General features: G+C 41.8%; 1 pseudogene; it reads left to right on the top strand.

Moving 5' to 3' along the window:
* The first annotated feature begins 577 nt into the window (after positions 1-577).
* LOC125159894 (uncharacterized) lies at positions 578-730 on the top strand (annotated as a pseudogene).
* The last annotated feature ends 11,837 nt before the right edge of the window (positions 731-12,567 follow it).

The following is a 12,567-nucleotide window of genomic DNA, read 5'->3' as shown; positions in this document are numbered from 1 at the left end:
GGACATGGTGCAACTCCCATGGGGAATATCAGTTGTGTCTCTACCATGGATGCAGAGAAAGACAAGGTAAATTCTGTTGCCTATTTCAGTTGCAATGCTTTCTGGAAAATTTATCTGACCTTGTCTGGTTTTCTATGCCCTCTGGTATTTTTACTGTTTGATTTACATCCTCACAAGCCTCCAGACTTCTCCAGTTTAAGATCATCATGTTAGCTAGTGCCTCTGGACGCCACAAGTGTGTGGAGGTGGAGGACCACGTGGCTATCACTTTGTGTTTGTGGAAATAACTTGAGGAGAATGACACTTCACTGCACCCTCAAGTCTTCTGGAGCATGGGACACCTTTCTCACTTTCTTTGCATGGGATTATCCTGATTATTTTCATTTTTTTTCCTATTTCAGAGTAGGCCATGAATTTGTTCAGAATGTCTGCTATGAGCCTCGTGACTGGAAAAGATAACAACACTTTCCAACATTATATTGTGTGCTTTGTGCAGTGTTGAGGGTTCTTAGTTAAATTTCAGAACTCATTACTGGTCCTTCTGTGTTGGTCAATGTGCAATAGAGAAGTTCTCCCAAGCTTTGCGCAGTGGCAGTATCATAGCCAATGAGGTTTATCCGAGGCGCGATTATTGCTCATCGAGAATTTCTCCAGTTGTCCCCTAGGTGGAAATACTCTGAATTTTCAGAAGCGGCATGTGTAATCGAAAATGTACGTGGAACTTCAGTCGTGAAGGGAGAGAATCAGTGATTACCTGCAGGGCCAGTAACTCACAGAGTTCTTCAGTTGTATTTATATGAGCAGGTTCAATTGTGTCCCAGGAACAGTTGCAACTGGTACTTTGTCTCATGATGCCTTATGGGAGTTTTACACCTGAAATTGAGACATGTTTCTGTTCATTCTTTTACGTAGAATTTCTACCTCCCTTTTACAATGGGACAAAATAGCTCTGCAATTCATATTGTATTTAAAAGCTGAATTGCCTGTGAATTAAGGTAAACACTCTTAAGACCATGAATGTGCACAGGTAACGTGTTTCTCTCAGAAAACACATTTCTAGGCCCCCTGCAGGACTCCAGGAATCCCCATCTCCTCAAAGGTCTCTGTGCCCTTGCACAGAAGATGTCTTTGTCAGTGAGGGAAGCAGAGTAAGGACATGAATGGGATGGCAATTTGAGCTTTGACCCTGGGGTGGCCCTGAATCTCTGTGTGGTGCTGGGCTTTTCTTTCATTCCTTAATGTTTTGTCTGTTCTCAATGTGTAAGTAAAAAGTCTGCAGATCTGGTGGAAGAGGGGTGTCCTGAACACAGATGCCTGCCTCTCTGGAATACGTTCCTTTATTAGACTGGCATTACTGCCATCAATCTTCAAGAATAGGATTCCTTGGCTTTCTGCATTTGTAACCATGTGCAGTGATGTGTGGAGACAGTAGTTTCTCCTTGTGCATCTGGTACCTTCAGGCTGTAGGTGGGACCTCATAGGAGGTCCTCGTGAGACCTTCAGGTTGTAAGTGGGATCTCGTGGGAGGGTAGAGTTTTCTGGCACTGATGCTGCATTCTACTAGAACCCGTGAATGAACAAGGGGCCAGGTGCTGACACCTGCTTCATTGTGTTTCAGCTCCTGTGGGCGTTCTACTTCTGTCTGTCATACCAACATACCTGTCGCTTCTGTTCTGTAGGTCCTTATGGTTGCAAGAGGACCTCCTCTTTTACCAGGTCCACCCTGCATGCCCTCCCCCACAGATCCCCTTTATCACTGTTCATGGACTCTATAAGTCACCACCAGCTCATTGGTGCCCTCAGTGACCTCCACCTCGACTATTTGTAAGATGATCTGAACAGTATGAGTTGACATGTTCAGCATATTCATCTACTGTCTTGTTGAGTCTCTGAGAAGATGTAGAGATGGCCTCACAGGCTTTTCAATGCAAGGGTGCTGCTGACTGAAACACTGTTAAGATTCCTCAAGTTTCTTAGGCCATACATATGTTGGGCTGTGCCTAAGTGTGTGTATCTCTGTGAGACTAAATGCGACGAAAGGTTGTAGATTAGCTGTGTGGCTTCCTTGGCTTCAGCCTGAGTCACACTCTTAGCGGGGAATTCAGGGTTGACCAGGAAATGCCCCTGCTGGACTCCTGTCACCGCAACCCTGAACCTACTTTCACCACCCTGCCTGAAGGTTTGCATCTCCGACACTTCCCTCACAATTTCCTGAGGCTTTGCGTGTGTTCCTCTTGTCTCAGACCTAATGCCAGCTCTCAGTGGGGAGAGCCTCAACTCAGAGCATCAGCTTTGTGATCTGAGAAGCAGGGATAATGTTGATCTCTGAGGTCAGCGCGATGAAGAGGTGGTTAAGCACATGAGGAATTTGTAAAATATATGGGATGAGTGAGCACTCACCCTTTTCAGCGTGGAAACGAATGTATCTGCACAGAGAAGATCATCAACAGATGTTCATTCAATTTCATGAAACTAAGGGTATAATGCCTGAGGCTGAGAGATTGGCAATTCTAGTTTCAAAGGATGCAACAAAGATTCCTGTGTGTTTTCTATTAAAATTCAGGTCCTACTTTACAAGGAAGGAAAAGATAAGTATGAGAATATGGATGTTCAGGGATCTGAAGATAATCCTCTTCCATTACAGGTAGACACACAAATGCACCCTGACAAATATGTGCTCATCCAAGGCCACAGATGTATCGAAGAAGAAAAAACGCATATAGAAGAACAGAAGATCCCTTTGCAATAACTCAATCACTTTGACATAGAGGGCAATCAGTTTGAAATTTGAAGAGCACACTGAACCATTACAAACCAGCTGTGGTTATTATATATTTAGAGATGGGGTCTAATCTACCCCTTGGTCTGAATGCTTTCCCTGTCCACCCCGTCCCCTCCACATTGTCCTTCCTAATATCCCCTAATACACTTGTCATAGTTGTGTTTCTATGTCAGCGTCTGCCTCCAGGAAAATCGACACTCATTCCCCATCAAGTGTACACTTTGGCGTTCTTGTATATGCAGTTAACAAACAGGTAGAATGTATAGTATTGGTGTACGAAGACAGATCATTGTTTGGGGTTGTATTGCCTGGAAGGGACCAATAGTTCCATCTGAGGGGTTGGATACATCCTTTAGGGAGATATGGTGGTGGTTGTTCATGTATAGATTGATGCTCATGAGCACATGGCACATGTGCTAGTTGATGTGGTTTGTGCTGATGAGCAGGGCAGGTGTCTGTCTCCAGGAAAGGGTCTCTTCTGATGGTGAGGAATGGATTCAGGAGACCAGTAAGGAGGCCCTGCATTAATTCAGCTTTTGCGCCCTTGTGCACCTTACCAGCTGCTACCAATAGCACCAATCCAGGTGGCCTCCAAGGGGGCAAATGGCACAATTTTTGTGGCGAGTCACATGGTGTCCCATAAAGCTCCCCCTGAAGCCATATTGAGGCATGGGGAGGGCAGAGGACCATGGTCTGAGAAAGGTTCCTTCAACACAATCCAGGGAGAGTTGGGTGTAAGCATACGGCTCCTTCTACATCAGCCAATCCAATCTACATCAGGGACCCTGAACCCTGTGAGCTTTTTTTTCCTTCCAGCTTAGGGAAGCAGCCAGCCCTCCAGCAGCTTTTGGGTCATGGCTGGGCCACCAACGGTAAATGTCTGGCTGTCCACATTCTGCCAGCATTGCTTTAGCAAATGTCAATATGAGCAGCTGCTGTATGGGGGATTCTCCTCCATTTTGATCAGGGCCTGGGACAAAACATGACGAGAGAGAGAGAGACAGGAGTTCCCTGTGCTCCTGGACAGGGCTGCAAGCACAGAGCAGATAGCCTGAAGCCTGGGGAGAGGTGGACAAAGAGGTAAGGAGAGAGAAACTGGATGAGTGATAGGGGAATTGGGCAAGACCTAGAGAGTGAAAGAAAGAAACACAGAGAGGTGTGGTTAGAGAGAAACAGAGACAAAGAGGAAGTACAAGGAGAAAAGTGGAGCCCTGGTCCGGGTATGTGAACGGGGTGAGATGAGCCAGGGGAGAGGGGATGTGTGAAGTGGCTCTGAGTGCTGGGGCCGAAAGGGCTGGTATCATGGGCATCATAGTTTCATAACTCTAAGACTCCAACATCCCTGGGGTCAAGCTCTGCAGAGGCCATTGCAATCGAAAAGATGGGCATCCGTCATTTCTACTGGAATTGTGGGGCTCAGCGTTATGTTCTGTCATGGAGACAGATGTCTTCAGGGAGAATGTGCTGCTCTTTGGCAGCTAAACTCCAGAGCCCGCCCTGTGAGGAGGTGTCCCGGGGTCATCTCCCTCACTGCCCCAGGCCCTGTTGGATTTCCCCCCTCCCCCCCCCCCCCCAACCAGCTGGCGTTCCTCATGTTCTGAACCCAGGCATGAGACATTGTGTTGCCCCCAGGTTCTGCAGTCTGGACCTGGCAGAGGTGGACTGTTGATATTGATTAAAAAAAATATTTGACAATAAGGTCCATATTCTCCCTCTGGAACGAGCGGTGTGCATCCAAATCGTGGGTTGCTATCCTCCTGTCCACAACCAATCTGAGGATTCCAGAAGGTAGGTGAACCTTTTAAAACACCATAGTCTTCTCTTACCTCATTCAAAGACAATTTCTTTCCCAGTTTCTTTTAATTTTGAAGAGATGGCAATTCCTAATTGAAAGCATAATGGTCCTGTAGGAAATTGACCTACATGAGTGATGGGCATTATTTCATCCATCCGTATCCCTAAAGCACATTTCATTGGAAATATAAGCCATGGATACATGTCATAAATTCATAACAGATGTGTAGCTCCTGTAAGTTGCATTCTGACCTTGTCACATATGTGTCATCAGATATTATTAGTGACTTTTCAGATAAGCTCTAAACATCAAGATGGTCATGTTAGAGAATCTGGTATATATGGAATTTCACAGATTCTAAATTAGGAATGATTTTTCATTTTTAATGTTCCTATTTTTTTCCTTTTGTGAAAGAGCCCGAGCTGGGGATGGGGGAGAGAGTGGGAGATACTGAATCTGAGGCAGGCGCCAGACTCTGAGCTGTCAGGACACAGCGTGACGTGGGGCTCAAACTGATGGACTGCAAGATCATGACCTGAGTGGAAGTCGGACGCTTAACCAAGTAAGCCACCCAAGCGCCCCAGGAATGATAGTTTATTGGCAAAGAAAGAGAAATTAAAGATAGCGTAAAGGATGTCGACTTTTAATTGAAATATTCTTCACACATTTGTTGTATTAGTTTTAGACATACATTGTAGTCCTTCCATATGTCTATAAATTATGTTGTACTTAAGCACAAGTGTAGCTATCCTGTGAAAGTATGCAACAGTATTATTACAGGATTGACTCTCTTCCATTGGCTGTCCCTTGTATCCCTAGGACTCATTCATTCCGTAGCTGGAAGCCAGTATCTCTCTCTCAAAGGTGTCCATTCTTTATCTAACCTAAACACTTAGGTGGTAAACACAATAACCTCTTGTTCATCATGTGTAATTTGGTGGTCTATTTTTCTGGGAACATTGCTTAAAGCATTACAAATGATGCCATTACCTTAATAAATTTGGTTTCATTCTTCACTCACAAGAACGGAGAAGGAAAAGATTTCTTTGTGCCCTAGGTCCTGTCACTAAGACCCTTCCCAGTGTAGAGAACAGGCTTAGTGGCCCAGAGCACCTTCGGTCCCTCAGCTGAGCCACCAGGGTCTTCAACATTGCAGGAATTCCCATGGTGGCCAGCAGAGAGAGCTCGAGCACCACAGACCCCCGAGGGGCGGGTTCCTCTGCCTGGGCAGTGATGGCCAGTAGAGGGCGCAGCATCGGCTTTTCTGACCCAGGGCACCTCAGAGCAGGAAGGGCTTAGACTGCTCTCAGAGGACTCAGGCCTCTGCTGGTGCCTCAGTACAGAGAGCAGAGCTGCATTTCCAGCAGGTTCTGCCACCCGCCCCAGGGGAGACCTTGGGAGCTTAGCAGAAACTTGGCATCTCCTGAGTCGCCAGAGAGAAGCTGCCTTGTTGTACTGAGTGCTGAGGAGGGGGCGCCGGGTGGCTTCCCTGGTCAAGCTGGTCGCTGAGCTGCACAGGCCTTTGCATTTTCTGGGCTGTTCCCATGTTTCATTCCACCCCTTCCCAGACAGTTTTTGAACAAGACGTATTTTACCAAAGGACTTGTGGATTGAGGGGTCCCACGACATCACCTCATAGATGCAGTCGATGGTTTGTTCCAGATCCAGGCTTGTTTCCGACAAGGAACCCTAACAGAAATTCAGAAGCACGGGAGCTGCATTCAATTAGGACGTGGATACATGAAATGCTCGTCTCACGACCTTCTAGAAGAAGGAGCTGGGACCCATGTTCCGAGTCCTGCTGGAACCAGAGACCAAGGTAAGGGCACAAACTGTCCCACACATCATACATGCTTTTTAAAAATGTTCATGGTTATTTTCCCAACTTAGTGAAGTGATTGAAAACTACAGAAAACCTGGTAGGTAGGTGTCATTAACCTTATGTTATCTTTTAATTTAAATTCCAGTGAGTGAAGACACAGTGTAATGTTAGTTTCAGGTGTCCAATATAGAGCAACACTTCCACACGTCACCCGGTGCTCATCCCAGGTGAGCACCAGCAACAGCTTCTTAATCCCCAGCAGCTGTTTCACCCATTCCGTCACCTCACTGTGGAAGCCCTCAGTTTGTTTCCTAGTTAAGAGTCTGTTTGTTTGTCATTGTGTCCTTCACCGCCCCCCCCCTTAAATTTGTCTTATTTCCATGTGTTAGTGAAATCATCTGGTGTTTGTCTTTCTCTGACAGGCTTTTTTCACCCAGAATAACATTCTGTCGCTCCTCCAGCTCGTGGCAAATGACAAGATTTCATGTTTTTATGGCTAAATAATATTACATTCCATATACTACATCTCAATTTATTCATCAGTTGATGGATGCTTGGGAAGTTGCTGTAATTTGGTTGTTGTAGAAAATGCTGCTGTAAACATCATGGTGCATGTATCCCTTTGAAGAATTATTTTTGTATTCTTTGAGTAAATACCTCTTAGTGAAATTGCTGGATCTTAAGGTAGTTCCATTTCCATTTTTTTTTTTATGAATCTCCATGATGTTTTCCAGTGTGGCTGCACCAGTTTGCATTCCTACCCACAGTGCAAGAGGGTTTCTCTTTCCTCACATCCTTGGCAACACCTGCTATTTCATCATTCATTGATTTTAGTCATTCTGAAAGATATGATGTGTTATCTCATTGTACTTTTGAGTTGTGTTTTCCTGAAGATCAGTATTGTTGAGCATCTTTTCATATGTCTCTTGGCCATGTGTATGTCTGCCTTGGGAAAATGTCCATTCGTGTCTTCTGCCCAGTTTTAATCGGAATTTCTCCTTTTTTTGGGTGCTGTATGACTTTATTTGTTTTTGACACTAAGCCTTAATCAGATGTCGTGTGCAAATAGTATTCTGTAGGTGTTTTAGTTTTGTTGATTATTTCCTTGGTGACAGAGCTTTTTATTTTTACGAAGTCCCATTATTTTTGCTTGTGTTTCCCTTAACTCAGGAGATATATCTGCAAAGATGTTTGTACAGCCAATGTCAAATAAGATACTGTCTGTGTTCATTATCCTCTGGGATTTTTATGGTTTCAGGTTTCACACATAGGTCTTTATCCATGTTGGATTTATTTTTGTGTATATTGTAAGAAGGTGGTCCATTGTTGGTCTTGTTTGGTTTTGCAGGTTGCTGTCTAGTTTTTTCCAAAACCATATGTTGAGGAGATTCTTTTTAAGTGTATGTATTTATTTTTTAGAGACAGAGATAATGCAGAAGGGGGCAGAGAGAAATGGGGATTGAGAATCCCACACATGCTCTGCACTGCCCTGAGATCATGACCTGAGCTGAATCCCCAATCACACGCTTTGCAGCCTCCCATGTGTCCCAAGACTATCTTTTTTTTCCATTGGATATACTTTCCTGCTTTATTGAGAATTAATTGACCATATAGGTTTGAGTTCATTTCTGGGTTTCCGTTCTATTGATCTCTGCGTCTGTGTTGTTGTTGTTGTTGTTGTTGTTGTTGATGTTGTTGTTTTTTGCCAGTACCATACTGTTCTGTTCAGTACAGCTTTTTAATATAACCTGATGTCTGTAATTGTGATGCCTCCAGCTTTAGTTTTCTTCTTCAATTTTGTTTTTGCTGTTTGGAGTCTTTGTCGTTCCATACAAATCTTGGAATTATATGTTGTAGTTCTGTAACAAATGTTTTTGTTAATGTGATAGGGATTTCATTACATGTGTAGATTGTTTTGAGGAGTGTAGACATTTTAACAGTATTTTTGCTTCCCATCCATGAGGGTGAAATATATTTCCTTTTCTTTTCGTCCTCTTCCATTTCTTTCATCAGTGTTTCATAGCCTTTAGAGTACAGGTCTTTCACCTCTTTGGTTAGGTTCATTCTAGGTATCTTGGGGTATTTGGTGCACCTGTCAATAGGATTGATCCCTTACTTTCTCTTTCTGTTAATTCATTACTCGTCTATAGAAATGCAATAGATTTCTGTACATTGATTTCTGTATATTGTGATTTGTGGAATTCATATATAAATCCTAGAAATTTTCATTGGAGTATTTCATGGTTTTTATAGAGAGCATCATGTCAGTTCCAAACAGCGAAAGTTCTACTTCTTCCTTGCCAATTTGGATGCCTCATTTCTTTTTTTGTCTGATTGCTGTAGCTAGGACTTCTTGTACTATGTGGAATAATAGTGGTGACGGGTCATCCCTGTCTTGTCCCTGACCTTGGAGGAAACACTTTCAATTTTTCCCCATTGAGGATGAGCTGAGCTGTGGCTTTTTCCTAGGTGACCTTTATATGTGTAGGTAGGTTTAGTCCAAGTCTACTTTGCTGAGGGTTTTTATCATGAATGGATGTGACATTTTGTCAAATGGTTTTACCGCATCTGAGGAAAGCATCCTATTGTTCTTATCATTTCTTCTAATACTGTGGTGCATCATGTTGATTGATCGGCGAATGTGGAGCCACCCTTGCAGCCCAAGAATATATCCCACTTGATTATGGTAAATGATTCTATTAATGTATTGTTGACTTTAATTTGAAGGTATTTTAATGAGAATTTCTGCATACATACTCTCAGGCTATTGGTCTGCAGTTTTATTTTAAATTTTTAAACATTTTTTTAAAATGTTTATTTCTTTCCTTAGATAGAGTACATAAAAGTGAGGGAGGGGCAGAGAGACAGAGAGAGAGAATCCTGGCCATGCTCCACACTGTCAATGCACTGTCCAATGTGGGACTGGAACCCACGCCCCGCAAGATAATGTCCTAATCCAAAATTAAGACCTGGACAATAAACCAACTGAGCCACACAGGCGCCCCGGCAGTTTTCGGTTTTAGTGGAGGCTTTATCTGGGTTTGGTATCAGGGCAATGATGGCCTCATAAGATGAATTTGTAAGTTTTTCTTCTTTTTTATTTTTTGTAATCATTCGAGGAGAATACATATTACCTCTTCCTTAAATGGATGGTAGAATTAATCAGTGAAGCCCTCTGCCCTGAACTCTTGTATTGGGGGGAGTTTTTTTTTCTTATTGATTTGATTTCTTTCTGTTTTCAGATTTTATGTATCTTCCTGTTTCAGTTTTGGTAGTTTTTGTGTTTCTAGGAATTTGTCCATTTTTCTCAGAGTGTCCAATTTGTTGCATATAGTTTTTCATAATATTATCTTCTAACTGTATTTTTGTAGTGTTGACTGTTGTTTCTCCTTTCTTATTTGTGATTTTATGTATTTGAGTCCTTTCTCTCTTCTTTGTGAAAACTCTGCCTAGGAGGTTTTCATGTTGATTACTGTTTTCAAGGAACCAGCCCCTTGTTTCATTGATTTGGTTTAGTGTCTTTTTGGTTTGTATATCCCTCATTTCTGCCTTAATCTCTATTATTTCCTTCCTTCTGCTGTTCTTCTCATTCCTTTAGTTGTAAGTTAGGAGGGTTTGAGATTTTTCTTGCTCTTTAAGGTAGGCTTGTATTGCTATATACTTCCATCTTAGATTGCTTTTGCTGCATTCCAAAAGTTTTTACCAGTGTATTTTCATTTTCATTACTTTCAGTGTATTTTCTTATTGATTTCCTGTTTGACCCATTCATTTCGTAACATGTTATTTAACCTCCCTTTATTTGTGGCCTTTCCCCCTGTGTGTGTGTGTGTGTGTGTGTGTGTGTGTGTGTGTGTATGATTGTGGTTAACTTCAAGTTTCCTAGCGTGTGGTCAGAAAAGATGCTTGGTCTGATCTCTGTCTTTAGGTACCTGTTGAGGCCTGATTTGTTACCTAGAATGTGATCATTTCTGGAGAATGCCCCATGTGCGCTTGAAAAGAATGTGTACTCTGCCATTTTAGTATGGAGTGTTCTGAATATATCTGTTAAACGCATCTGGTCCAGTGTGTCATTCAAAGCCATTGTTTCCTTGTTGATTTTCTGTTTAGAGGTTCTGTCCATTGATGTGACAGATGTGTTAAAGTCCTCTATTATCATTATATTATTATAAATTCTTTTATGGTTTTGTTGAATGTTTTTGATATTGGTGATTGCATATTGGGTGCATCAAAATTTACAATCATTGGGTCTTTTTGTTTGGTTGTCCCCTTTAGTATGAGATAGTGTCTATCTTCGTCTCTTGTTACAGCTTTATTTATTTTTTTAATGTAAGTCTTAGTTGACATATAGTGCATTCTCTGTTTCAGGAATAGAATCCAGTGATTCATCCCTTACATACAACACCCAGTACTCATGACAACAATTGCTCTCCTTAATACTCGTCCGCCATCTAGCCCAGCGCCGACACATCTCCCTCTATCAACCCTCACTTTTTTTCCGCTATGGCTAAGAGACTCATGTGGTTTGTTACCACTCTTCTCTTTTCCTGCCCCCTTCCCATATTTTCATATGTTTTGTTTCTTAAATTCCACATGAGTGAAATCATATATGTGTCTTTCACTGATTGATATATTTCACTTAGCATAATACATTCTAGGTCCATCCATATCGTTGCAAGTGGCAGGGTTTCGTTCTTTATGAAGCTGAGTTTCATTTCATTGTATATATGTATGTATATTTGTATGTATATATGAACATACACGTGAGTACATATGCAAATACATGCACACACACACACACACACAAGTTTATACCTTCATCAGTTGATGGATACTTGGGCTTTCTCCATAGTATGGCTACTGTTGATAATGCTGCTATAAATATTGGGTGTATGCATTTTACTACTAGGTATTGACCCAAAGGGTACCAAACTACACTCTCGGTTTTGAAGTTTATTTTGCCTAATATAAGTATTGCTACTGGCTTTCTTTTACATTATTGTCATGATAAACGTTTTTCATTCCCTCCTTTTAAATCTGCAGGTGACATATGTCCAAATAACGCTTTGTAAGCAGCATCTAGATAGGCCTTGTTTTGTTTTTGTTTTTGTTTCTTTCTTTTTTTTCTGTCCATTCTGACACCCTATCCTTGTCTTTTGATTGGAGCATGTAGTCGATTTACATTCAGAGTAATTATTGACAGGTATATATTTAGTGACATTCTACTAGTTGTTTTCCATTGTTTCTTGATGTTTTCTCTGATCCTTTCTTGTCTGTAACACTTTTGGTCTTTCATTTCCACTCCAAGAGTCTGATTTAAATATTCTTTTCTTTTGACTGGTAGTACATTTCTTTACTTATTTTTATATTTCTTCTTCGTTAAAATTTAAGCCCCAGTTAGTTACCTTATAGTGGAATACAGTTTCAGGATTAGAATTTAGTGATCCATCAGTTACAAAATATATCCAGTACTCATTCCAAGTGCCCCCCGGGTGCCCATCACCTATTTAGCCCACACCCCTATTCAGAAACCTTCCTGGAGTCCTGAGCTTCTTCCCTCTATTTAACAGTTTCTTATCGTTTGATTCCTTCTCTGTATCTTATTTTTGCTTTCCTTTCACTATGTTCATCAGTGTATTAAATGCCACAGATGAGAAAAATCATATGATGTGTGTCTTTCTCTGACATATTATGGTTAGCATAATAAAGTCTGGTTCCATCCACCTTGTTGCAAATAGCAAGATTCCACTCTTTTTGATTGCCGAGTAATATTCCACTGTATGAATATACCACATCTTCGTTATCCATTCATCTCTCAATGGTCATTTGGGCTCTTTGCATAATTTAGCTATTGTTGATAATCCTGCTATAAACATTGGAGTGCATGTGCCTCTTCGAGTCAGCGTTAGTGTGTCCTTTGGATAAATGCCTATTAGTGCAATTGCTGGGTTGTAGTGTAGTTCTCTTATTGTTTCTTGTAACGAATCTCCATACTATTTTCCAGAACGGCTACACCACTTTGCATTCCCACCAGCATTGCAAAAGCATTCCCTTTCTCTGCATTCTTGCCAACATCTGTCGTTTCCTGAGATGTTAATTTTAGCCATTCTGATAGGTGTGAGGGGATATCTCATTGTGGTTTTGATTTGTATTTCACTTATGATGAATGAG

Source organism: Prionailurus viverrinus, unplaced genomic scaffold (assembly GCF_022837055.1).
Source record: "Prionailurus viverrinus isolate Anna unplaced genomic scaffold, UM_Priviv_1.0 scaffold_84, whole genome shotgun sequence".
NCBI classification, from domain to species: Eukaryota; Metazoa; Chordata; class Mammalia; order Carnivora; family Felidae; genus Prionailurus; species Prionailurus viverrinus.
This window is presented reverse-complemented; position numbering and strand designations above follow the sequence as displayed.